This window comes from Desmodus rotundus, chromosome 5 (assembly GCF_022682495.2).
Source record: "Desmodus rotundus isolate HL8 chromosome 5, HLdesRot8A.1, whole genome shotgun sequence".
NCBI classification, from domain to species: domain Eukaryota; kingdom Metazoa; phylum Chordata; class Mammalia; order Chiroptera; family Phyllostomidae; genus Desmodus; species Desmodus rotundus.
In genome coordinates, this window is record NC_071391.1 from 59,673,057 (window position 1) to 59,697,336 (window position 24,280).

Below are 24,280 nucleotides of genomic sequence, written 5' to 3' on the forward strand. Positions count from 1 at the left end.
ATTAACTCAAAAATATATCATTGAAACTTATTACATGCCAGGTAGGTTTGTGTAAGTATGTGAGTGTGTGAGTGTGTGTGTGTGTGTGGAGGGTAGTATTGAGAAGGGGTGCTCCAGGTAGAAGGGCCAGGGTAGGCAAATTCTTCTGAACCAGAAGAATTGCAAGCTTGAAGATTTGAAAAATAATTCATGTTACAGAAGCACTGAAAATTGAGGTAGAAAAGTTACACTATTAAGGGTGAATTGGGGACCAGGGTGCTGATCATTTAGTGCATTATAAACTCAGTGTATTTGTGTCATGGGGGAACAGAAGGGACACTTAGATTAGGATAATTAGGAAAATTTAAGGAAGATTGACAAAGGTACTGTTTATGAAGGTGTAGGCAGGATGTGGTGAAATCATTAAGGACTGAATATCCATATCCTAGTAACATTGTGGCCCAGTTATCAGCCCTAAAGCAAAGGAGCAAAGGGTGGAGGGAGCAGTGACCTCACACAGGCCCAGGGATACAGAGGGCTGAGGAAATGGCCTGCTAGGGAAAGCAGGCAGCCAGTTCAAAGTAAGCCCCACAGAAAGGGTGGCCACTGGAGAAAAACATATTCTGACCTCACTTCCCTTCCTCCCTCCGACTTTTGGCTGGTGCCTCCCACTGGCGAAATCCTCCTGCATCCAAAAGCAAAAGCGCCCACTGAAACAGCCGGTGGGACAGAGGAGAGATGATTGTAGGTCTGCAGTGGCAAGCAGAAGGCACATTCTCTCTAAAGGAAGGTGTCTCTATTCCAATGACAACGGAGGCTGCCAGCCTGAGAATTCTTTGCCTTATAGCCCCCATGACTCTCATGCTGCCATTGACTCTTCCAGTTCACAGGCTTTGAATTCTGTTGGCTCAAGTTCATAGCCTGGACCTACCACATGTTAGCTATATGACCATGAGCAAGTTGTTTAATCTTTCAAGTTCCTTATCTATAGAGTGGGAATAATAACAGTAACTTTTGATTAGGAATATTGAAAGGATTATGTGAAATAATACATTTAGAACAGTGTCTGGCAAATAGTAGGAGTTAAAAAATATTTAATTTCTTGATTCATACTATTGACATTTGAAAGCATAAAGAATCAAAGTTTAGAGACTTTTCAAAGAAAAATCATCCAACTAGTGGGTGTCAGAACTGAGGGAGAGAGCCTCACTACAGCACACCAACGCTAAAGACAGCAGCCTACACTTCTCCTCACTGACCCCATCCTGCAAGACTGTCTATTTCTTGAGGGAAACTATTATATGATATTTATTTTGCATCCAGGAACCCTCATAGTACACAATTTTTGCTCCATGAATGTTTGATGAATGAGTATATAAAGCACCGTTTCAGGAGGTACAGAATCATTATGGGGGAAGAGCTTCCCTTGTAAGCCTAAAATCCTTATCTCTGTCCTATGTAAATAATTCTTTAAATAACAAAGTGTAATGTGGTTTCTTCAAGAAGGTACTGAGGTTTAGTAATAAATTGTAAGCAATTGATTATCATATGACTACTCCAAGGCCCTTCGGTTGAACTATTTGTGCCACCGCTTCTGAAGCTCTCTCCTCCCCCATCACACGTATATACTGGAAGTAGAGGTAATGCACGGCTTGTAGGAACTCACTAGAGCTAATATTCTCTGCAGTCTATGATTTGTTATTGTTTGGTAGAGGAATGATGCTTCATTCAATGTATCTTTCAATGAGATGCTTTTGGCATTGAGCATTGGGACAGCTTGGGGTTTCTCCGGGAAAATGGAGGCTGAAAATGTATAACCAGAAGTGTGATCTTAATGTCTTACTTGCATGGGAGGAAACACAGAGCTCTTAAATAACAACACACATAATTTTGTCATTTTAGGGTTAGAATGATCTCAAACCCTGTTGGTTGTTTGAGGTCAATAAATCCATAAGGAAAATAGACTAAGGGTCAGAAGACCTATCATAGACACTTGGTTGGACAGGGTAATTTCACTAAATTACAAAATTAAATTAACTTGCTTTGTCATCATATTAGGTATGTCATTAGACCCAGATGTAATTGTATCTGTGCTGTGAATGAGATAAAGAGCAATGCAAAACCCAAAAGTTATTATCTTTGTATTTATAGAAACTTGAACTTTACAGATTGTTCTTTCTGTTTGGTGCCTTTGGTATTCATTGTAGTTTGTTTCTTCCATTTGGCCAAGTTTTGCAATTATACTTGAGTATTGAAGGGCCCTAGTGAAGAAAAAGGAATGGTTGACTTCAATTCCCTTCTAGATCTGGGCAGATCTTAGCAGATTACAGCAAAATTTGGAAACACAGTTTGTAATTGCATTCCAGAAAGCATTATGCCATAGTGTACCTATAATTCACTTTGAACATTTAGTCAAAACAACAAATATTTACTAAGTATGTACTCAGAGCCAGGTGCTATGGTAGCTAAGTGGCTTCTAAGTATGTTAATAAAAATGTCCTCTTTCCCAAAGGAGTTCATGGTTTATGACAGTGTGGAGCAGCAACTAAGAGTAAGAGCTTTGGGTATGCAACCTGATGCTCTCTTTCTAAGCCTCCATTATTGTCATGTGTAAAATAGGGGTAATAATTTTATCTACCCCTTAAGAATGCTGTGAAGATGAAACAGGTTGATAATTGTAAAGTTTTCAGCACAGGGTCTGTCACATAGTAAGTGATCAACTAATGATGGCTACTTTGGTTTTTATTAGGAAAGACACATACAGAAACAGACCTTACTGTGACATGTGCTACAAAGTGACAGGAAAGAGGTGGTATGGTTATCCAGAGAATCGTTATGCATCTTCTATACTCTCCTGCGGCACAGATACTTTTTCTGTTACAATGTCAGACCCATCAATGTGATGTTATAAATGCTCAATGGAAAGAAGAAGAATAATCTTTTCCTTCAGTGGGAAGTATGCAACTTCATCTCTGCAGGCATGGGCAACTTGACTCGAGCACTCAGGGCCGTTTTGGAGACTTAGAGTCATTTGGGGGCCTAAGTGGTTAAAACGCTACAGGAGAAAAATACTTCCGATTACTTATAAAAATCCTCCAGATTGTTGATTGCTGTCCATGAAACTTAAGAGATTTTTTTCTTCCAATGGAAAACAGCACATTTTTAAAAGACAATACAGGAACAAGATTAACACTGTAAAATTTTAGATTTATGAAATTTATGAGCTCTAATTAATTTATCAAATATTGTAGATAGGTGGATTTTTTTTGTATAAAGATCATGGATTTTAGATAATTTGATATAGACTTAAGGATATTGTTTTGTAGTTTGCGTTAACTAGTGAAGGAGTGGCCTAGAGAGTACATTTTGGAGAAATATGGAAGATAGAAAGGTACCGTGGTCTGCATGGGGACTGTGGAAGCTTTCTAAAGGACGTAGGCTATGAGCTGGGTTTTGAGGGATGATAAGGACAATGGTGAGTAAAAGAGGAGAGGTAAGAGTGTTTCTCAAAGCATCTGAAAGGTATGCCTAAAGGTAGGCATGCATAGAGGTGCCGGGGTGGGGGTGTCAGTTATCATGTTAGCTTCAAAATATAACATCAACATCTCTGTCTTTAGGAATAATATTCACTCGTGATAAGGGTAGAGGGAAATTGTTTTGATGGAGCCATTCTGGGAAGCAGTGATGAAAATTTAAAGCATGTCCTGTAGCTCATCAATATGGCCATATAGCTTTGCATAGCCTGGCTATGGTCCCTTATTTGAGGCATAGTTGCAACATGATTAGTATCTAGTTAGCCATGAATTTGTCTTTGCTGTTTGCAAGTTCATCTCTAGTCATTTCATTAAGCTCTAAACCTTGTGAAATGGAGCTTTATGCACATAAGAATGAATGTGGGTGCATGCTTCCTGCTGATGCGTATAGCTACTGTATAGCTGTATCTGAAACTATGTAAAAGGATGTGAGTACTTGCCTCTTCCTGGGACCAATTCAAGGTGGAAAATTCTGAGACTGCGAATTCCACAGGTTCTGCATGGAGGAAAGAGCCTACATGCAGGCCAAAGGGCTCCTTTAGAGATTAGCTTTTGTCTGAATTTTCTTCAGAATTACAAGATTTTTTTTTGAAAGGGGACATTTGGGAAAATTATTCTTGTTTGTGTATAGCACTTGAAGAAAATCAAAGGTAAGGAAGAGAATTCAAATTTATGGAATGTTTGTAAATATACCAGGCCTTTATGTACATTTCATCTCCATAGCAACAACCATCTGCATAAGCAGAATTATGTATCATAGATTAAAAGCATCATGAGAGTGGTCATGATGTCTGTTTTGTCACCCAAGTGCTTAAAATAGTGCCTGCCAAATACTACATGATCAATTAATACTTGTGAAATAAAAATGACCTGGGTTGACTCTTGCAACTTGAAGTACTAGTAGTAAAGTACAATTAAGTGTATTTCCCAGGGCCGCTGAGCTACCACGGGGTAGGTGTTGTGCGCATAGAAAGATTTGAATGCAGGTTTATCTGACTGCAAGACAGTATCATAATATCTCTCCATGATGGCACTTTTCATGAAAGGAAAATAACTATACAATTCTCAGTAAAGCGAATGTTACTAATTTAGAATTAGAATTCATCTAGGAAGCAGACAGAGCTGCTGATTCCCCCTTGATTATTCTACAATTGAATCCTCTCCTGATGCAGAATGGAGAGAGTTTTTACATGAATATTTGTAAGCTGCCTTAAATCCTTTTGAAACAAGGATGAGTAAGCATAGATACACAAATAGGCAAGGCTGAGGATATACTATGGTTTCACTTTCATTTCAACAGGTATTACTTACTAAGTGCCAACCCGATTTCTGGGGTCTGGATATAATTGAGAAAAGATACAATTCCTGCTTGAATTAACTCACAACTTTAATTTAGGTGGGAAGATTAATCAAATTAGTGATTTCTAAACCTGATTGTATATAAAGATAACCCATGGAGTTAGTTAAAAATACAAAATTAGACTATTAGAGGTTATGTCTGAAAATTTTAATTTTTTTTGTAAATAGCCCCAGATAATTCTGATTACAGCTATATCTGAATCACCAGTTCAAAAGAATTTATGCACCCCAATGTTCATAGCCACATTATTTACAATAACTGAGTACTGGAAACAGCCTAAGTGCCCATGACTAAATGAGTGGATCAAAAAACAATGGTACATTTACACAGTGGAATACTACGCAGCAGAAAGAGAGAAGGAGCTCCTACCCTTTGTGAGAGCATGGATGGATCTGGAGAGCATTATGCTGAGTGAAATAAGCCAGGTGGTGAAAGACAAATCCCATATGATCTTACCTATAAGTGGAACCTAATCAACACAACAAACAAATGAGCAGAATAAAACCAAAGACATTTAAATAAAGAACAAACTGACAGTGACCAGAGGGGAGGGGGGAGGGGGATAACAGGGAAAGAAGGGGAAGGGGCAAGTCAAGGAACATGAATAGAGGACTCATGGGCATGGACAATGGGGGGGATTGCCTATGGGAGTTGGGGGGATAGGGCAGGGGAGAGCAACAGGGAAAAAGATGGGGCAACTGTAACTGAATAACAATAAGAAAAGAAAGGGAAAGAAAAGGAAAGGAAAGGAAAGGAAAGGAAAGGAAAGGAAAGGAAAGGAAAGGAAAGGAGAGGAAAGGAAAGGAAAGGAAAGGAAAGGACAGGAAAGGAAAGGAAAGGAAAGGAAAGGAAAGGAAAGGAAAGGAAAGGAAAGGAAAGGAAAGGAAAAAAATAAAAAAAAGAAAAGGAAAGAAAAGACAACACTGACTTAGATGCACACTAAAATCACTTCTAGCTTTAGAATCCTATGATTTCCTATCATTTTAAAGGTGTTCTGTGAAAACAGTGTGGACAGAAAGAGATGGATATTCCTGTCGGCAGAGCACTGTTCTGAGGGGGAACGCTAGAGCAAAAAGGAAGAGGTGCTGTAAGGATAGTTTGGTCTGGAAAGTCATGGGCAGCTTGGGCCAAGCACCTGTCCAAATTCTGAGTGGCTGAGGCCAGAGGTAGACACCCTAAACTGTTTATGTAGGTTTGACTACCTTGGAGTGACTTAAACTAATTATGAAAATTAAGTCAGCCCAATTGCCTATATTTCAAATCTTTATTACACAGAAAAATAGTAAATTTTCATGCATCACTGCCTTACCAGCAAAACTCCACAATGCAGCTGTTTTCTTTAGAGGAAAGGAACTCAGTTGAATATAAGCCTCAAACAATGAACTACATAGAAGAAGACATAGGTACTAAACTTATTGACCTTGGTCTCAGAGAGGTTTTTGTGAACTTGACCCCAAAGGCATGGGAAGCAAAAGCAAAAATAAATAAATGGGACTTACCAAACTGAAAATGTTTCTGCCCAGCAGAAGAAACCATCAACAAGACAGAAGGGTAACCAATGGAATGGGAGAAGATATTCGTAAACGATAGGGAGCTGACATAAAAAACATATGAAAATACATATGACTAAACAAAAACAAAAAAACAATCCAAGTAAAAAAGGTAAAGGACCTAAACAGACATCTTCCCCAAGAAGACATAGAAATGGCCAGCAGTTACATGAAAAGATGCTCAACTCCACTACCTATTAGGCGAATGCTAATCAAAAGTCAGTTCATGTTTTGGTCTGAATGCTCCTGGTTTGAAAAATGTCTATTTGGTGTGTGAACAATAAATTTTTCCTAAATACTGCAAAAAAAGGCCTTGTATAGAACAAGCTACTTAAATAGCATCCAGGTCTCTTTACCACAAAAAAACAATTTTAGTGGCTAACTGAGGGCCATATGCTAATAAAAATCATCTGCTAATCTTTGTGTATGTTAAGATTGCTTTATAAACACTGAAACATCAGGAAAATAGTTGTTGACATTTTATTACACATAATAATACATAATAATTGTGTTTGTTAATAATTATAGTAGTTAACATTTATTTATTTAATGTTTAATATCTCTAGGCACTATGCTTTGAAAATTTCCACACTTTATTCAATCTTCATAATATACTATAAAATATATCCATTTTTCATCTTTATTTTACTAATGAAAAAATTGAGGTTTATAGAGACCAAATTACCTTGAGACAGCCAGCTGGCAAGTTCAGGGAAAGAACTCAAGCCTCGTTCTGTTTGACTCCTCAGCCCATAATTTTAGGCATACACCAAATTAGCTTTAAGTAACTAAAATAGATCTTTCCCTACACCAGATTATCATTCCCTAGTCATTAAATTACGATTTTGAAGAATATTTAAAGGCATGGTAAAATGTCTATTGTATAGTATTTATGAAACTCAATAAAAATGTATATATACATTTAGAGAAATTCTTGAAGGAAATACATATAAATGTTAACATTTTTCTCTGGGTGGTTGAATAACAGATGTATTTTTGTCATCTTCCCATTACTTCTCTGTGCTTTCCATATTTTATATAATAACTAATTATAGTTAGAAAGAGATGAGTAATTATATGTTATTAATTAAAATAGACTGTTAATATATTAGAAAGATTATAAGGAAATTCATCAAAATATTGAGAAGGCTTTTAGTGAGACAAAAGAGCCGTGGGCATGCGACGGTATTACTCCTTTACTTATAATTTCTACAGACTCCACATAGAAAAAGTGTTAGAAATCCAAATGCCTCAGTTGCCCTACAAGATCCTTTATAATCCAGCCATTGGCTATTTTCCCAGATTTATGACCCAGCCTTTGGGTATCTTTCAAGACCTAATATCTAAAACTTTCTGTGAGGTCTATTCTACACTCCGGTTTCATCAACCACTTGAAAGCGCCATATTCCTTCATAATTCAGTGCCTATACATGTGGTTCCATTTGCCTAGAATGTAACCTTTTTGAGGACAAAGGTCATGTTTCTTAATACTAGTATTCAACTTACCTAACACAGTAAGCCTTCAACACATACTTGTTGTATAAATAAACAGTCTTCTTTTACCTATGTCTCCCTCCATTTCCAGCATGACCAAGTGGTTCCATCCAGGATTTAGAGGCAATAATGTGAAAGAGTGGTGTGTAGCATTCACATTTCCTATATGCGTTTCTGTTTGAAAGTTCTACTGAGGAAATGTATTCATCATGCGCTATTATGTAACTTGAAATATAAAGACAGGAAATTTTATTAAAATTTCCTCTGAAAGAGAAGACAAGGTTGGCTGTTATTATTAGCCATTATCATCTTTCAATTCTCTGTTTAAATATCACTTCCTTTCTAAAGCCTTTTTGTATTCTCTTTAGGCTTAGTTCTGTCTCTGTCTCTCTAATTTCCATTTTGCTTTTTATGTCTCTATATGTATGGATTTCACTGCATTGCACTTATTTATTTATGACTGTTTTCCCTACTATGATGTGAGGAAGAGCACAAGGTCTACTAATTCACTTTATCCTGTGAAGACTTAACTCAGTATACATTCGATAATGACTGAACTGGCACACAACTCCTTTCTCAGATAACTGCAGACTGCCAAAGACTTCAATGAGAAGGCAACATCTTGTATTTAGGAGACAAAATTCTTCACCTGCTTCCCATTGTTATTCTAGTGCCCCTTCACTTGAATAGAAATAGAGGCATGGATACATGGGAGAGACTGACAGCTGTCAGAGGGGAGGGCATTGGGGGAATGGATTAAAGATGGTGAAAGGATTAAGCAAGTTATATATATATATAATATATATAAAACACATAGGCACAAACAACGAGGTGGTGATAGCCAGAGGGAAAGGGGGTTGGGGTAGGTGGAGGGGGGCAAATGGGGGCAAATGGGGACGGAAAGAGTCTTCGCTTGGAGTGATGACGGCATGATGCAGTGTGCAGATGATGTTGTTTTGAGTTGTACACTTCAACTCTGCATAGGTTTTGAACCAATGTCACTGCAATAAATTCAAAAATAAATAAATAAACAAACAAATAAATACACTGGCTCTATTCCATCTTTGTTCATCCTTCTCTATTCGCCTTCTCTATTATATTTTCCTCCTTAGTACTTATTCCCACCTAACATGGTATACATTTTACTTATTTACTTTTATATTGCTTGTCTCTCCTCACTAGAATGTGAACAGATAGGACCTGTTTTGCTCACTATTATATCCCTAGAGCCTGAAATGGGACGTGGCATACTGGAGGTACCTAATTTGCTATTTGTTGAAAAAATGAATACCATGTACAAAACTATAGAGACAGAAGATGGGAACAGTGGGGTGGCTTTACTATATAAAATCGAAGTCCTTTTCTTGAATATCATTTTGACAACCCATGAGCGGCACTGAACTCACGATGATAATGCTCTGCAAAGAGCTCTGTGTTGTAGTTTCTTTCTTTCTTTTTGTTTTATGTTGACTGATGTACAGATCTGATCAGGATCATAACTGTCCCTAGCAGACACTTATACGAAGAGAAGGGCCAGCATCCTTTTACTAAATGTAAATAATCTACTAAGAGGCCACTCTCAGTCTTTGGGAAAATGTAACTTGAGGAAGTATCTGCCCACAAACCTGTCACACACTTGAAAAGACTGGTTAGGACCCTACCTCTCACACAGCCCACTGGGTTAGGAAGGCTGTAAAGTTGTATCCCACTGATCATGGCCCTGAAGAGTATGCAGAGTGTTAGCTTGAAACATACTTAATTCAGGTCTAACAAGACACCCATCTTGGACAGGTATCTCGATCTCAACAGAGTCCTTTTTGGAGTACCAGGCTTCTTCCGTGAAGTCCATCAAGATAAAGGGAAGAGAAACAGACACAGAGGTAACTAGCTGAGGTAACTTACTTAAAAACTAGACAACAGATTGTAAGAACAAAAGATAAATTTTGTTTCCTTGTGGCAATTGAAGCTAACATGGCCTATTGTTAGATCAGATCTTTCTTATTTTTAGTTAATAAAACTAGACTGTCTGCCGTAAACAAACACTGGTCATTCTTTTCTCTATAATGGGGAGACACACTCAGTTTATCAAAACGCAAAGTTAAAAATAATGTTGGGGTGTGTTTTTCTGGTTAACGTGTCTAAAAATCATTATTGCCCTACCCAAAGACCATTTCTACAGCCTCAGGCTCATATGGTTTCTGTTGGATGTTTATTACCAGGTGTTTGCATATGTGGTAGTGGTTGTGGTGGTGGGGGGTCATTCATGTTGAGTTTATACTACTTGGCTCAAAACCAGTCCCACTTGAGAATGTCAAATATCCAGTAATGCCTACAAAACTTCAGCTGTGTTTTCCTTAAGGTAGAAACAAAAACACAGATGTTACTGTAGGATGGTCGTGATGATGACGCGTGGGTTCAAATCCCGGCACTGCTATTTTACTGTAGTGTAACCTGTGGTTCGCAGGCCAGCGGTCAATCCACTGAGCAACCCCAGCCAGGGCTGCATGTGTAACCTTAAAAGCACATTGTTTCAAATCTTTGAAACATATTCTCTTCAGCTATAAATTTGGTAATAACAGAACCTTAATATAAGATTGTTGGGGAGGTTACATGAGAGAATGCATATCAAACATTTCATATCATGCCCACAACACAGAATCACAGATAATAACTGTTAGCTATAATAGTGAACATTTCCATCAAGAAAGAGCAACTAACTTTCCTTCGTTTTAGGAATTGAATTTTTTGGGGGGAGTATGGGGTTGAGAAAGGTCCATGGAGGAGGTAGCATCTGATCATTGCAACAACTTCAGCAACAGTGAAGAGTCTGAACATTAAAAATGCACTGTTTCATATTTTCTGGATCTTACTAACCAAAGCATATAAAACTAGGAACTGTTACCCTTTTGCCTAATTCAGAAAAGTATGTTTAATGCATAATAACAACTACAAAAACAATGTTTAAAATTACTATTTGTAGCATTCTTTCATTATAAGGGGCATTAATCGTGCATACTTATATTTTTAAAGTAAATATCAGCAATTATTCTCAATAAGAACTATCCTCCCCACAATCACACTGTTCCAAATGCACACCCACAACTTACTGTGCCATCTAAACAGCCGGCAGTCTGTGCTTGACCTCTAGGCACTGACAGCGTGTTGAAAATGAGTGCAAATGTTCTATCTATGAAGTCTCTCTCCCTAAAGAAACTTTTATGCATCGGAGGCTAATATAGACAAGAATGTCCTATTATACGAAGATCATCAAATATGTGAAAGGAAACTGACAAAGGAAAAGGCAGCTTTTGTTCTCCACAATACTGGATGCAAATTTGAAAGACTGTTCGCTTTCATGAAGACATACCTCATTGCTTCCTAATTTCTTCCCAGAAAAACAGACTGGGGATGTAAGGTGTGACTGAATGACTAGTGATATCTAATTATCACAAGCTGAACACAAGGCCTGTTGCTGATATTGTGTCAATTCACATTTCTAAATTAATTAGCAAAGCAATGAGAAGAAAACATCAAATAACTGAATATTCTCTTGGTCCGCATTTAGTCAAGGTTACCTGGTATGGCTGAGAATCACAAACAATTAACACCTGTTTGTACCTTTCTCTGGTTTGGACCTTTGGGAGAAGGGGTGAGGAATAGCAGAGTAATGTTAACCAACCGCCCCTGTTTGAAATTGTGATCATATAAGTTGGTATCACCACAGAGATGCCCTAATGATCTGATGTAACATCTACCTCCAAACATCTGTTTTGGGGAATTTGCTGAGCTTTTTGACCCTACTGTGTCCTGCACAGGTCCCTTGCTGGGACAGCCTTTTGGACATATCTCTAAGTGTAGAGTGGAGGGAAAACCCAGAAGTGAGAGGAATCACTTTGTGACGGTTTTTGTATTTTTCAGAGACCATAACATGTAGAATTCTTGGTGCAGCTGCTTCCACTTCCTAAATCTCTCACCTTGTCTGGAAGGCACTGGCCTAATCCATCTCTGTGTGCTCAGATAAGAACAACCCCTGGGCAAAAAGCAAAAAATATATACCATTGTTTGCCGTGTGACAAAATGATCTGTTTAGTTTGAGTGTTCAAGCAATTCATGGCGATGCCGTGACTTTTGTATTTTTTTAAATGAACAGACTAATATACGGAGCAGTTTTAGGTTTACAAAAAATGTATCAGAAAGTACAAACTATCCATATATTCCCTCACCTGCCCCGGTTCTCCCTCATTATTAACATATTGCATTAGTGTGGCACATTTGTTATAACTGGTGAACCAATATTGATACATTATTATTAACTCCAGTTCATAGTTGACACGAAACTTCAGTCTTTGTGTTACACATTCTATGGGTTTTGACAAATGTATAATGACATGTATCCACAATTATAGCGTCATACAGAGTAGTTTCAGTGCCTTAAACATCCCTCGTGTTCTACCCACTCATCCTCCCCTGAAACTCCTGGAAGCGAGTGCTTCTTTTACTCTTTCCATAGTTTTGCCTTTTCCAGGGTGCCATGTACTTAGAATCATACACTATGTAGCTTTTTCAGGTTGCTGTCTTTACTTAGCAATATGTTACTAAGGTTCCTCCACACCTTTTCATGGCTTGATGGCTCATTTCTTTTCATCACTAAATCATATTTTATGGTCTGGATGTACCCCACTTGGTTTATCTATTCCCCTGCTAAAGGATATTTTGGTTGCTTCTAAGTTTTGGCCATTACGAATAAAGCTGGTATAACTTTTTGTGTGGACCTGTTTTAATAAGGTTGAGTAAATACAACCTTATTTACTGTTGATGCAGGATATTGGCATGAAACGTGTCGTGGCAAAATTCGCTCCAGGACTTCTGCTACCAGAACAGAAGGAACATTGTGCTGCAGTTGCTAATGACTTGGTTGAAGTCACTACCAGTGAACCAAATTTCCTGAAGAAGGTCATAACCAGAGATGAATCGTGGGTCTACAGCTATGATCCAGAAACAAAGCCCAATCATCCCAATGGAAGTCGCCTGGTTCTCCATGCCTGAAGAAGACGTGACAAAGTCACAGCAAGATAAAGACTATATTAACTGTGATTTTTGACTAGGAAGGTGTTGTCCATCATAAGTACACCCCTCCAGGTCAAACAATTAATAAGGAGTACTCCTTGATGTTTTTCATCAGTTGAGAAGATGCCATATGATGAAAACAGCCACAGCAATGGGCAACTGGTGATTGGTAACTTCGTCACTGACAAGGCGTCTGCTCATGCATCACGTCTCGTGCAGAGTTTTTGGCAAAATATCAATCACCCAGGTGACTCAGCAGTCCCCCTACAGCCCAGATTTGGTACCCTGTGACTTCTGGCTTTTTCCAAAACTAAATAACCTTTGAAAGGGAAGATATTTTAGACCATCAATGAGATTCAGGAAAATATCACAGGGCAGCTGATGGTGACTCCAACAAAGGATTTTGCAGAATGTTTTGAATAGTAGAAGAGATGCTGGAAGAAGTGTGTGAGTCCCAAGGTGCCTGTTTTGAAAGTGACTGAGGCATCGTTGTCCCAGGTACAATGTTTCTACTATCTTACATCTTCTTCAATAGATGTCTCTATTTTTTAGATTGCACGACTGGATACATTCTGGAAAGAATATTTTATATATGTGCTGAGATTCAGTGAAATCAGAGACTCTCCTCAGACTATGCGTTTTGAGGGCTGGAACCCAGATTTTCTGAATTTGAGTCCTCTCTGCCATTAAATCATCTTGGGAGTTAAGAATTGTTTTCAGGTGACATACCTTCAGAGCCTGGCAACTTTCTGACTCTGAGGCTTTCTCTTCAGAGGAAATGAGCAATGCTGCCATGTATGCCGTGGTAGTTCTAGACACAGTAACAAGTGAAAATTGAAAAACTGGAAATATCAAAGCTTTAGTGATTAGATATTAAGATTTCTGGGAGTTGACCCCATAGGACTGTAGATGTTCTCTCTTTTGTCTGTTACATAATGGCAGAGAAACTTCTCAGGAACCTAAGTCAGTTTTATTCTTGCAACTGTTTATGGTTCTCGGGGAGCTTAAGGGAGTTATGTAATAAGCTTTAGAGAAGGCAACTGGTTTCCACAAGAACAAAATACAGTAGCGAAATACAGTGGGAGAGAAAGAGTGCCTGTGGCCGGTCCCATCCTACCTTAGAGGTTTCTTGCACATTTTTTTTTCCTCTCCCACAGTCAGGGCCCTCAGATAAGTTTTGCATACATTATTAAGCTCTTCTCTGACTTTCCAACTAGACCAAGTTTGCTGGTTGTTTGCTCCTGTGGCTCCCTCTTGGCTTTCTTTTCAACCACACAAACCACTTATTAATGTCTGGGTTTTTTTTCCCAACAGACCTCAACTGGACCTTAAACAGTTTGGCAGGGCAGGGCAGGGCCACCCGCGCCTCGCTCACAGCACTTCCAGTACACCACCCGCACGTTCCAGTCGGCTGCACGTCCTTGCTCTTCATTTGTGGTGGGTGGGTAGTGTTTACCTAAGAATGGTGGGAGGGCCCTGGGGATGTGCAAGATGATTTTAGGTACATACTGCTGTATATTTTTATTTCAATGGTCATGTGTTTCATGGTTAACCGATACTTGCTAAAATTCTCTCTTCTTCCATTTACAGAGTTAAAGTTAATTTGCCTTCTAAAATAAACTGATTTCAGTATAGAAGTGGCTTTATTAAGAAACAATAAAGCAACTAATAATATAAGTAGTGCATGGACATGAAAAATTATTTCTGCTGTATGAAATAATAATGACGGACATTCAAGAAACACTGTGTTACAGCATAAATTGACCCAAATAGTCTTCTGTTTTCCAATTTTCTTTGTGAAATAAAAGGAACCAGGAGTTGTATGCTCTCAACATATTGAACCTATTTTTAATTTGAGAATATTTGGATAATTTTGTGTATGTCATAGATGTTAGAAACTTAAATGTTTTATATATTATTTTTCTACATAATACAACACCTGGCACGGAAGGTGCTAAATAAAGGCACTCAGTTTTACACTTTTGAAGAGTCTGTTATTGATGATATGTATGGAAAGTTGGAAATGTATTCCAGTGTTGAAATCAGTAGTGTTTGGTGTCCAGAAACGACTGTGCTGGGTAACCAAGGACAGACGTCATTGATGAATTCTAGGTTCATTAAATTAATATTTATTTAGATAATATATGAACATAAATGAATTGTATAAACTGATAATAAACTAATCGCATATTACTGAGATTCTACATTCGATGTGCACATTCAAAATACACCTATTTTAAGCTATCACTGCTTTTATAATACTTGAGTTATTCGCTCTAAATGAAATCATCTCATTATATAACTGTGTGGAAATATATTAAATTTAGTTTTATTTTTTTTAACATTGATATTCACCACATTCTCACCCTTGTCTCATGGGTTTTCCCTTCATTTGTCCAAAGATAACTGTTACTTTAACAGTGAAATGGAATCTCTCAGCTTCCCAGACACTCTGTGGTCACAAAACCAGCCTCAAATGTACTTTGGCCAGTATTCCATTTTGCTGGAAAATGAAGTAAATATTTTCTGTGCCCATTACTTTGTCGTTTGGTGTCACAGTAAAACTTCCATTTTGTTCCACGTCACCTCTTACCTGTCTCTATTCATCTCTGCTAGCTTTACCTACACATACTAGTCTGTGATGACAGCCAAGCCAGGCATGGACTTCGTCCCCCAGACCCTGAATCGCGGAGATCTGGAAGTAGACCGGGGCCTCCTTCCCTCTGACAGGTAGACAGGGTTGAAATGCTGTGCCTGCTGCCCCCGTGCCTGGGCACGTAGACACCTGGGTGTACATGAGAACATTGAACTACACCTTCACATTTGCATCGACACCAGTCTTCCACCTTTCCACACTGTGCTTCCACCTTTCTACTAGGTTATAACTGGAAAACAATTTATCACCTCTTCACCTTACTCTCAACTCTGCAAAGTCATAATATCAAAATGCCAGACTGTGCAGGCGACATGGACTGCATAATACCATTCTCTCACTACTGACCCCCAGTACCCACATCCAGCCTCAGCCTCCCTCACAGTCACCAAGGAGGTATACTTGAAAAATTGTTTGATTACCAAATTAAAAGGACACAATTATTAATTATTTTATGTCTGGAATAACCATATGACCTAGTTTTTCTGTGATATTTCCTTTCGTGCCTATTCTCCCAGAATAATAACACTTTTGAATAATCTCAAAGGTGTACTGATTTAGACAATCAATTGTGGTTACTCTACTTACATCCTTAGAAAAATGTGTTCATCTCTCTTAGCCCCAGTCAAAGAAAATGACCATAATGATTTCTAAAGATCCTTCTAGTTCTAATATTCTATAAGAAATAAGGCCAATCTCAATTATAAAGAAAAACAAAAAAAAAATTTAAAAAACAGTCTTTCTGAAATTCACCCATCCCTAGTAGTAATATGAAATATACTGTATGTTTGAATTTAATACACTGACTTTCCCCATGTCTTTGTATTTTTACACACAAACTGATCCCATGTCTATGCGACCTTAAACGGGTGAGGAAAGATGAGATCTCATGGCCCTGGAGGCTCACTTTCTCTCTATCTCTTCCTTAGTACCTCCTGGCAAGAAGCTAGGTGAACAGGACTGAGTCAGCTAAAGACAGAACAGGCTGATTCCAGCAGCTGAATGCTGGAGGCCCCCTTTCTACCAAGGCTATTCTCTCAACCAAGAAACCTCTGGTATTACATAGTGCTTTCCTTTACAACTTTCTGACAAATACGTGAGTGTGAAGAGGTCAGGGTGCTGCTTTGCCAACATTTCTTTTTGCCTTTTTTCTGTTTTTTAATTTTTATTGTTATTTAATTACAGTTGTCTGCCTTTTCTCCCCATCCCTCCACCCCACCCCAGCCAAACCCACCTCCCTCCCCCGCCTCCACCCTCCCCCTTGATTTTGTCCACGTGTCCTTTATAGTAGTTCCTGTAATCCTCTCTCACCACTGTCCCTCCCCACCCCCTCTGGCTATTGTTAGATTGTTCTTAACTTCAATGCGTCTGGTTATATTTTGTTTGCTTTTTTTCTTTTGTTGGTTGTTGCTAACATTTTTCATAGTGCCCACAGCTAGCCCACTTTGGTACGTTTCACTGCAGGACAAGAAGGAATAGGCAAACTACACTTCGCTGATTCCCTGTTGTTAAGCAACATAAAACACCATGACAATATTAGGGTGCTGCTTTCATGGTATCAGTAGCCATCTCAACAGGGATGCAAAATTATCTGTCATCAGTTACTGGGAATGACGCATCACTGTTCAACAAGAGCACTGGAAAGTCTCCGGCCCTGTCCCAATGTCCCATGTTACAGCTGTGCATTCTTGTCACTTAGCCTCTGAATCTTTTATTTCAATTACAGAATTATCTTATATTGGTTTCAGTGTATAGCATAGTGGTTAGACATTTATATAATTTATAAAGTGGTCCCCTGATAAGTCGAGTACCCACCTGGCACCATACCTAGTTATTACAATATTATTGACTAGATTCCCTATGCTGTACTTTACATCCCCATGACTATTTGTTAAACTACTAATCTGTACTTCTCAATCCCTTTATCTTTTTCACCTAGCCCGCCAAATCCCCTCCCCTCTGGCATCTGTCAAAATGGTCTCTGTATCTATGTTTCTGTTTCTGTTTTGTTTGTTTATTTTGTTCTTTAGATCCCACATATAAGTGAAATCATCTGGCATTTGTCTTTCTCTGACTTATTTCACTTAGGTTAACACCCTCTAGGTCCATCTATGTTGTCGCAAGTGGTCAGATTTAATTCTCTTTAGGGTTGAGTAATACTTCATTGTATATATCTACCATCTCTCCTGTATCCAATTGCCTGTTAATGGTCACTTGGGTCACTTTCATATCTTGGCTATTGTAAATAATGCTGCGATGAACACAGGGGTGCATATATATTTTTGAATTAGTATTTTTGCATTTCTTTGGATAAATACCCAGAAGTGGAATTGCTAAGTCATAAGGTAGTTCTATTTTTAATTTTTTGAGGAACCTCCATACTGCTTTCCACAGTGGCCACACCAACTTGCAATCCCATCAACAGTCCACAAGGTTTTTTTTTTCCTCCACATCCTCACTGGCACTTGTTGTTTGTTGACCTATTGATGGTAGCCATTCTGACAGGTGTGAGGTGATATCTCATTGTGGTTTTAATTTTCATTTCCTTGAGAATTAGTGATGCTGAGCATCTTTTCACTTGTCTATTAGCCATCTGTATGTCCTCTTTGGAGAAATGTCTATTCAGTTTCTCTATCCCTTTTTAATTGGATCATTTGTTTGCTTTGTGTGTGTTAAGTTATAGGAATTCTTTATATATTTTGGATATTAAACCCTTATGAGATGTGTTATCAGTAAATATGTTCTCCAAATTGGTAGCTTGTCTTTTCATTTTGTTAATGGTTTCCTTTGCTGTGCAAAAAATTCTTAGTTTGATATAGTTTCAATTGTTTATTTTTTTCTTTTGTTTACCTTGCTTGAGGACATCTGTGCTTATATCTCTATCTATCTATCTATCTATCTACCATCTATCTATCTCATCTGTCTATCCCACCTATATCTATCTCTACATCTACATACTAAACGGAATGTCAGAGAGTTTAATGCCTATCTTTTCTTTTAGGAGTTTGATAGTGTCAGGTCTTGCATTAAGTCTTTAGTCCATTTTGAGTTTATTCTTGTATATCATGTAAGAAGGTGGTCTAGTGTCATTTTCTGCACGTGTCTGTACAGTTTTCCCCAAGTCAGTGTCTCTATCTAAGATAGAAATGCACTGGATAGATCAAACTAAATTTTGGACCATTAAGCAATCTAAATAAATTGACTAAGGGACCTAGAATTTCAAAAAAAGAAGGCCTCTAGAGGAATAGAGAGAATTTGAATCCCACATATTGTGACTGGATGTAAAACTACAGGTTGAAGTTCAAGTTGTGAAAACATTTCATGTCTTCAGAGAGAACAGTGAATGCTCATAAAGCGATGTTTTTATGTCCAGACAGATTTTGTTATCACTGTTAAAAATGTTACAGTGATAAAAGTAATGGAAATCATAGTTCAATATTTTTGAGACACACACACACACACACACACACATGAAAATCAACAAACTAGAATGTAAGAAGTTGGGAAGTTTTATCTGGTGAAAATAAATTTTTAAAAATTCAGTTATTCAGAGGAATTTTGAAGTAAAACATTGTAAACTACTACTGCTATTTAAAATCCTAGGACATTTTGAAATATTTAAATGCATATTTCTGTATTTTTATAGTTTTATTATTTGTACTTTTGCATAATTATAAAAATCTGACAGAATAGAATATAAAAAGATTAATTGTGACAGAACAGAATATGAAAAGATTAATTACATATTGCAGAGCTGGTCACCTAAGTACTATGTTTCAACACTTCTGCGATCAGTAGATACTTAAGAAACATTGTGGAGAAATCAATGGTCAGAACCACAGTGCAATGTGTCCTCTGGCACCTAAATGGCACTTGACAAACTGATGTCTCCAAATTTGCATTACAATAAAACATCCATCCACTTCCAGCCTTTTATTTAAAACGTCCCTACCTATTGTTTGGAACAGCTGAGTGGCAAATGTATTAGTCATATAGCTGCTCATAAGAGAACTCTTTTTAATTCCACCATCTGCCTCTGTGAATGTGAAGATCTCTGAATTCACAATTTTTCATTGGACTATTTAAACATGAATAACTCTTTCACAGTGAAGAGAGTAACGTTCATACCTGCAGACCACTTTTCCTTTTTTTGAATGCTGAGTGTTTAAATAACATAAAGTAGTCAACAGTTCATGTCCCAATCCTCATTTTACTTCATCTAACCCAGTCCTTTTATATCTTTCTTAGTAATCTGAACATTATCTTGTCCAAAATCTATCTGTGGCTCCTTAATGATTACTGAATGAAATTATGACCTTTTGTCATCTCATTCAAGAACCTCTTCAATAAAGTCTCAATACCCATGTTCAACTCACCTCCTACAAATCCCCATGTTCCAGGAAACCCTCACTGCAATTACTTGCTCGGGGCTCTTGGTTGAAAGAAATGCCATTCTTACACCTCGACTTCCTTCTCCCCTATCATTACACATTTTGATTCTAGATGTTATTTAAGGAGCAACTAAAGTGCTGCCTTATTCATAATGTATTTTTTATATTCCCATTATAAGGGATATTTCTATTTCCAATATATACATAGGAATTACAGTTAAATATGCCTTATCATAGCATTTAGCACCTTTTTACACTGTCATTTTATATCCTTTACTAGACTAAAGCTCCTGGAGAGTAAGCCCCCATGTTTGATTTATGTAACCATCATAGAAGTAGAACTAGTCCCCTTCTTGGCATATGGTAATAGGTTCAGACCTCCAAAAATCTCACTGATAGTACAAAGAATTCTCAGGTAGCCTTCCCCCAGATACTCCAAATGCTAATGTTACATAACTAAGTACATTTTCAAGACCAGGCAACTGACCCCAGTTCTAAACTGATAATTAGTCTATTAAGTTTTTTCAGAGTTTGCCAATTTTCCCACTAACGTTCTTTCTCCAGACAAGGATCCAATTCAGAACCATATATAGCATTTGGTTGTCATGTCACCTCAAGTTTCCTTTACTTTAGGACAGATTTTCAGTCTTCTTTTTTTTTTTTTTAATTGTTATTCAGGTACAGTTGCTCCAATTTCCCCCCCATTGTTCTCCCTGCCCCACCTACTCCCCTGCTCCCTCAGTGAATCCCTACTCTATTGCCCATGTCCATGGATCCTTTATACATGTTTGCTTTTGATGACCTTGTCACTTCTGAAGAATACTGGCCAGTTATTTTGTAGAATATTGCTCAATTTGGGTTTGTCTGTTTCTTCCTGATTACATTTAGATTATGCATTTATGGCGAGAATACTACAAAAGTCATTTTGAGTCCTCTCAGAGAAGCATATTGGGACACATGGTGTTGATATGTGTCATTACTACTGATGTTTATTTTGATCACTTTGTTAAGAGATTTTTGTCAGGTCTCTCCAGTACCAGTTTACTATTTCTTCCCTTTGTAATAGCTAAGTACATTGTAGATAGATACTTTCAAAATATGAAAATATCCTAGTTCTCATTGCTGTAACACACCAATTTTAGCATCCACTGATACTTGTCTGCCAGGAAATGTCTCAAGAACTAGATGTACTGAACCCATAGGTGGTGCTCTTTCATTCATTTACTCTTTACATCCAAGTGTTCACTCTTCATCAAGTGCCTGCAATGAGCCATGCATACATGCAGGGAATACACCATGATCGAGACATGACTTATGTCCTTGAAGAATTGAGCTCTGCTGAGGCAGTGCTCCAATAATATACCCATAAACACATGGGAGGGAGCAGTGACTCAAACTGTTGGTGGTGTGTCTGGGTGGGAGGGTTAAGAGAAGATTTCATGATGAAAATAGAGCCAGCTGTGAGGAAAATCAAGACAGAGAAATTGAGACAAGTACTAACAGAAGCACACATCTGTTATAAATGCAAACACATTTTAAAAAAGTGAAGTGGTCCAGCAAGCAAATGACTGTCCCAGTAAAAGAATATCATCAAAACCATCCCCGCTACCATCTCTGATTCACAGGTTCACGGCTATGTTGAAATAGAAGGAAAGTTAGGCTGTGCCAACGATATTTATAGACTCTGGAGTAGCTGTGAAGTGTGGCACTGAATGACATTTGTGTAACCCCTTCCCTAATAATAGGAATTAGAACTGCGGAAGATCTAGGCAATCACGGAGTTCAATCTCTGATCATTTCTAATTCTAGACAAGGTATAATGACAATTATTTACATTTGCATAATACTTTATAAGCACTTCTTTAACTATTATCTCATTGATTCTCACAAGAATATGGTGAGATAGCACAAGTAATATTAAAATCCTTATTTTCTAGAACAGGAAACTAAAGGAGCTAGAAAATTTAATGGCCGGAGAAAACAAAGCTGGGAAGTAGGGCCAAATATGGAGTCAAGGACTCTAACTTCTCGCCCGATATTCCTTCCATAATGCCAACTTCTCCAATTTTCTAGTTAATCAAGGGGAAGTTCCTACTTTGGAATGAGGTGTCTACTGTTCTCTCTTAGTGACTCCCCATGTACCTGTTGTCTCCTTTATGTGGAGAGGCTCCTGGGAGGAGGTACAGAAGTGTCATATAGAAAAAGCCTTTCAAAGTATGACCCCTGTGGGACACCTATCTTAGCATCTCCTCAGGAGTCTGTGGAAAAGGTGTATTCTTATCTTCCTGTCAGTCTTTCTAATTGAGAATCTGGGGGTGTGAGGAATGTATTTTTAACAAGTCCAACTGGGAATTTTGATGCACATTGAACTTTGAGAACTGCCTCCACAGAGATTTGGAAGCTCTGTCATCAAACAAACAACCAACCAAACAAACAAACACCCTCCTCCCTTTTAGAATAGATGAAGCCAAGGAAAGGTGATGAGGAAGCTGGCCAGCTTCCCTCCATGCAAAAGGAGTATTTCGGACTAGGGCTGGAGGGGCTCTAGGCCTATCACATATATCATCAACCTTTATTTTTTTGCCTCATTTTAAAAAAATTGAGACATAATTGATATGTAACATTGTATAAGTTTAAGGTGTATAGTTGCTGTTTGATACACTCATATATTGTAATATGATTATTAGCACCCTAGCATTAGACAGCACCGTTATCAAATCATGTAATCATCATCTCATTTTTGTGCTGACAACACTTAAGATCTAGTCTCCTAGCAATTCTGACGTATATAAAACAGCACTGTTAGCTACAATCACAGTGCTGCGCATGCTCGTCTTCTGTCTGGAGGTTGCTCCCTTTCACCAGCATCCCCCTGTCTCCCCCACTTTCTAGCCCCTAGTAACCACCATTCTACTTTTTTTTACAAGTCCAGCTTTTTTAGATTGTACATATAAAGGAGGTTGTACAGTATTTGTCTTTTTCTGACTTACCTCTGTCTGCCTCACTTCGCTTACTGCTCTTAGGTCTACCTATGTTGTCACAAATGGCAGGATTTTCTTCTTTCCCGTGGCTGAATAATACCCGTGTGTGTGTGTGGATCTTTTTTATCCACTCATCTGTTAACAGGCACGAGGGTTGTTTCCATATCTTTTCTATTGTGAATAATGTTGCAATAAACATCACATTGGATATCACATCTGATATCCTGTTTTCAAGCCTTGAAAAGACAAATACAAAAATGGAAAGCTTGCTATGCAAACATTGCTTCAAGAAGTTTCCTAAGCTCTCCTTCCCGTGCCCTTGCCACCCTTTAAACCCTACTTTTATATAAACGCCATTTTTGCGCCTGCATGGTCTGTGGCACCAGACCCAAGGATTTCAGGAAAAATGGTGAGGAATCCTCTCACCTTCCCTGTCGGAATATGGTAGCTAAGCAAATGCGCAAAGCTCTGAGAACAACAGCCATCCAACCTGCCGCTATTTGGCACAGAATCCAGGTATACAGCAGGTCTCACAATGATGTGGTTTTTTAGTGGCAGAAGATTCTGTGGGGGAAGGGAGAATGATGGACAGATGATATTTTGATCACCTGAATACGTTGAATCTTTATCTCAATTTTCAAATACTTGCTATATCACACTTTATCTCCCACGCCAAACAGTCTCCCCTCTCCACTGCTGGATATGCTCAGGCTGATCGGAAATGGCAGAGCCTGGGCCTTTCCCAGAATGACCCTCAGTGGTGACCTCTTTGAGGACATTATCCCTTTTATTTTGTGGGCTCGCACAATCTGAGTGGGCACACGGGATTCAGTGACAGTGAAAGGGATATGATTATAAAGCCTCGGGTTAGGCCTTGAGCCATTTTGCCAGGATCCAAATTAGTAGTGAATCAAACAGCCTGTCTGAAAGAGATTTGAGGCAAATTAAATCACATTGCATCATATCAGAAACCTAACAACAATTTTGCACAATTAATCACTAACCAAAAGTGGCAGATTGTAGCCCCATAAGCAGCAGATACTTCTAATTAGTTCTAGATGATCAGCCACACACACGGATTTGGTTATACATGCTGGAAGGAATTGCAGCTAATTGCCAACGGTAATGAAGCTTATATTGACTAGTTAGGCAAATATAAAAAAATTCAAAGCTGTTTCAAGAAAAGATTGAAATGATACTGGAGGTCGGTGAACAAGGTGGCTGTTGGCAGACTGGTGAGATGAAAGTAAATCTGACGAACACGCCAGGCGA

At 38.3% G+C, this 24,280-nt stretch overlaps 1 protein-coding gene across 2 annotated transcripts in view; it reads right to left on the reverse strand.

The window, feature by feature from the left end:
- Positions 1 to 24,280, reverse strand: part of GRM5 (glutamate metabotropic receptor 5) — a 440,621-nt gene that overhangs the window by 172,619 nt on the left and 243,722 nt on the right. The window lies entirely within an intron of this gene.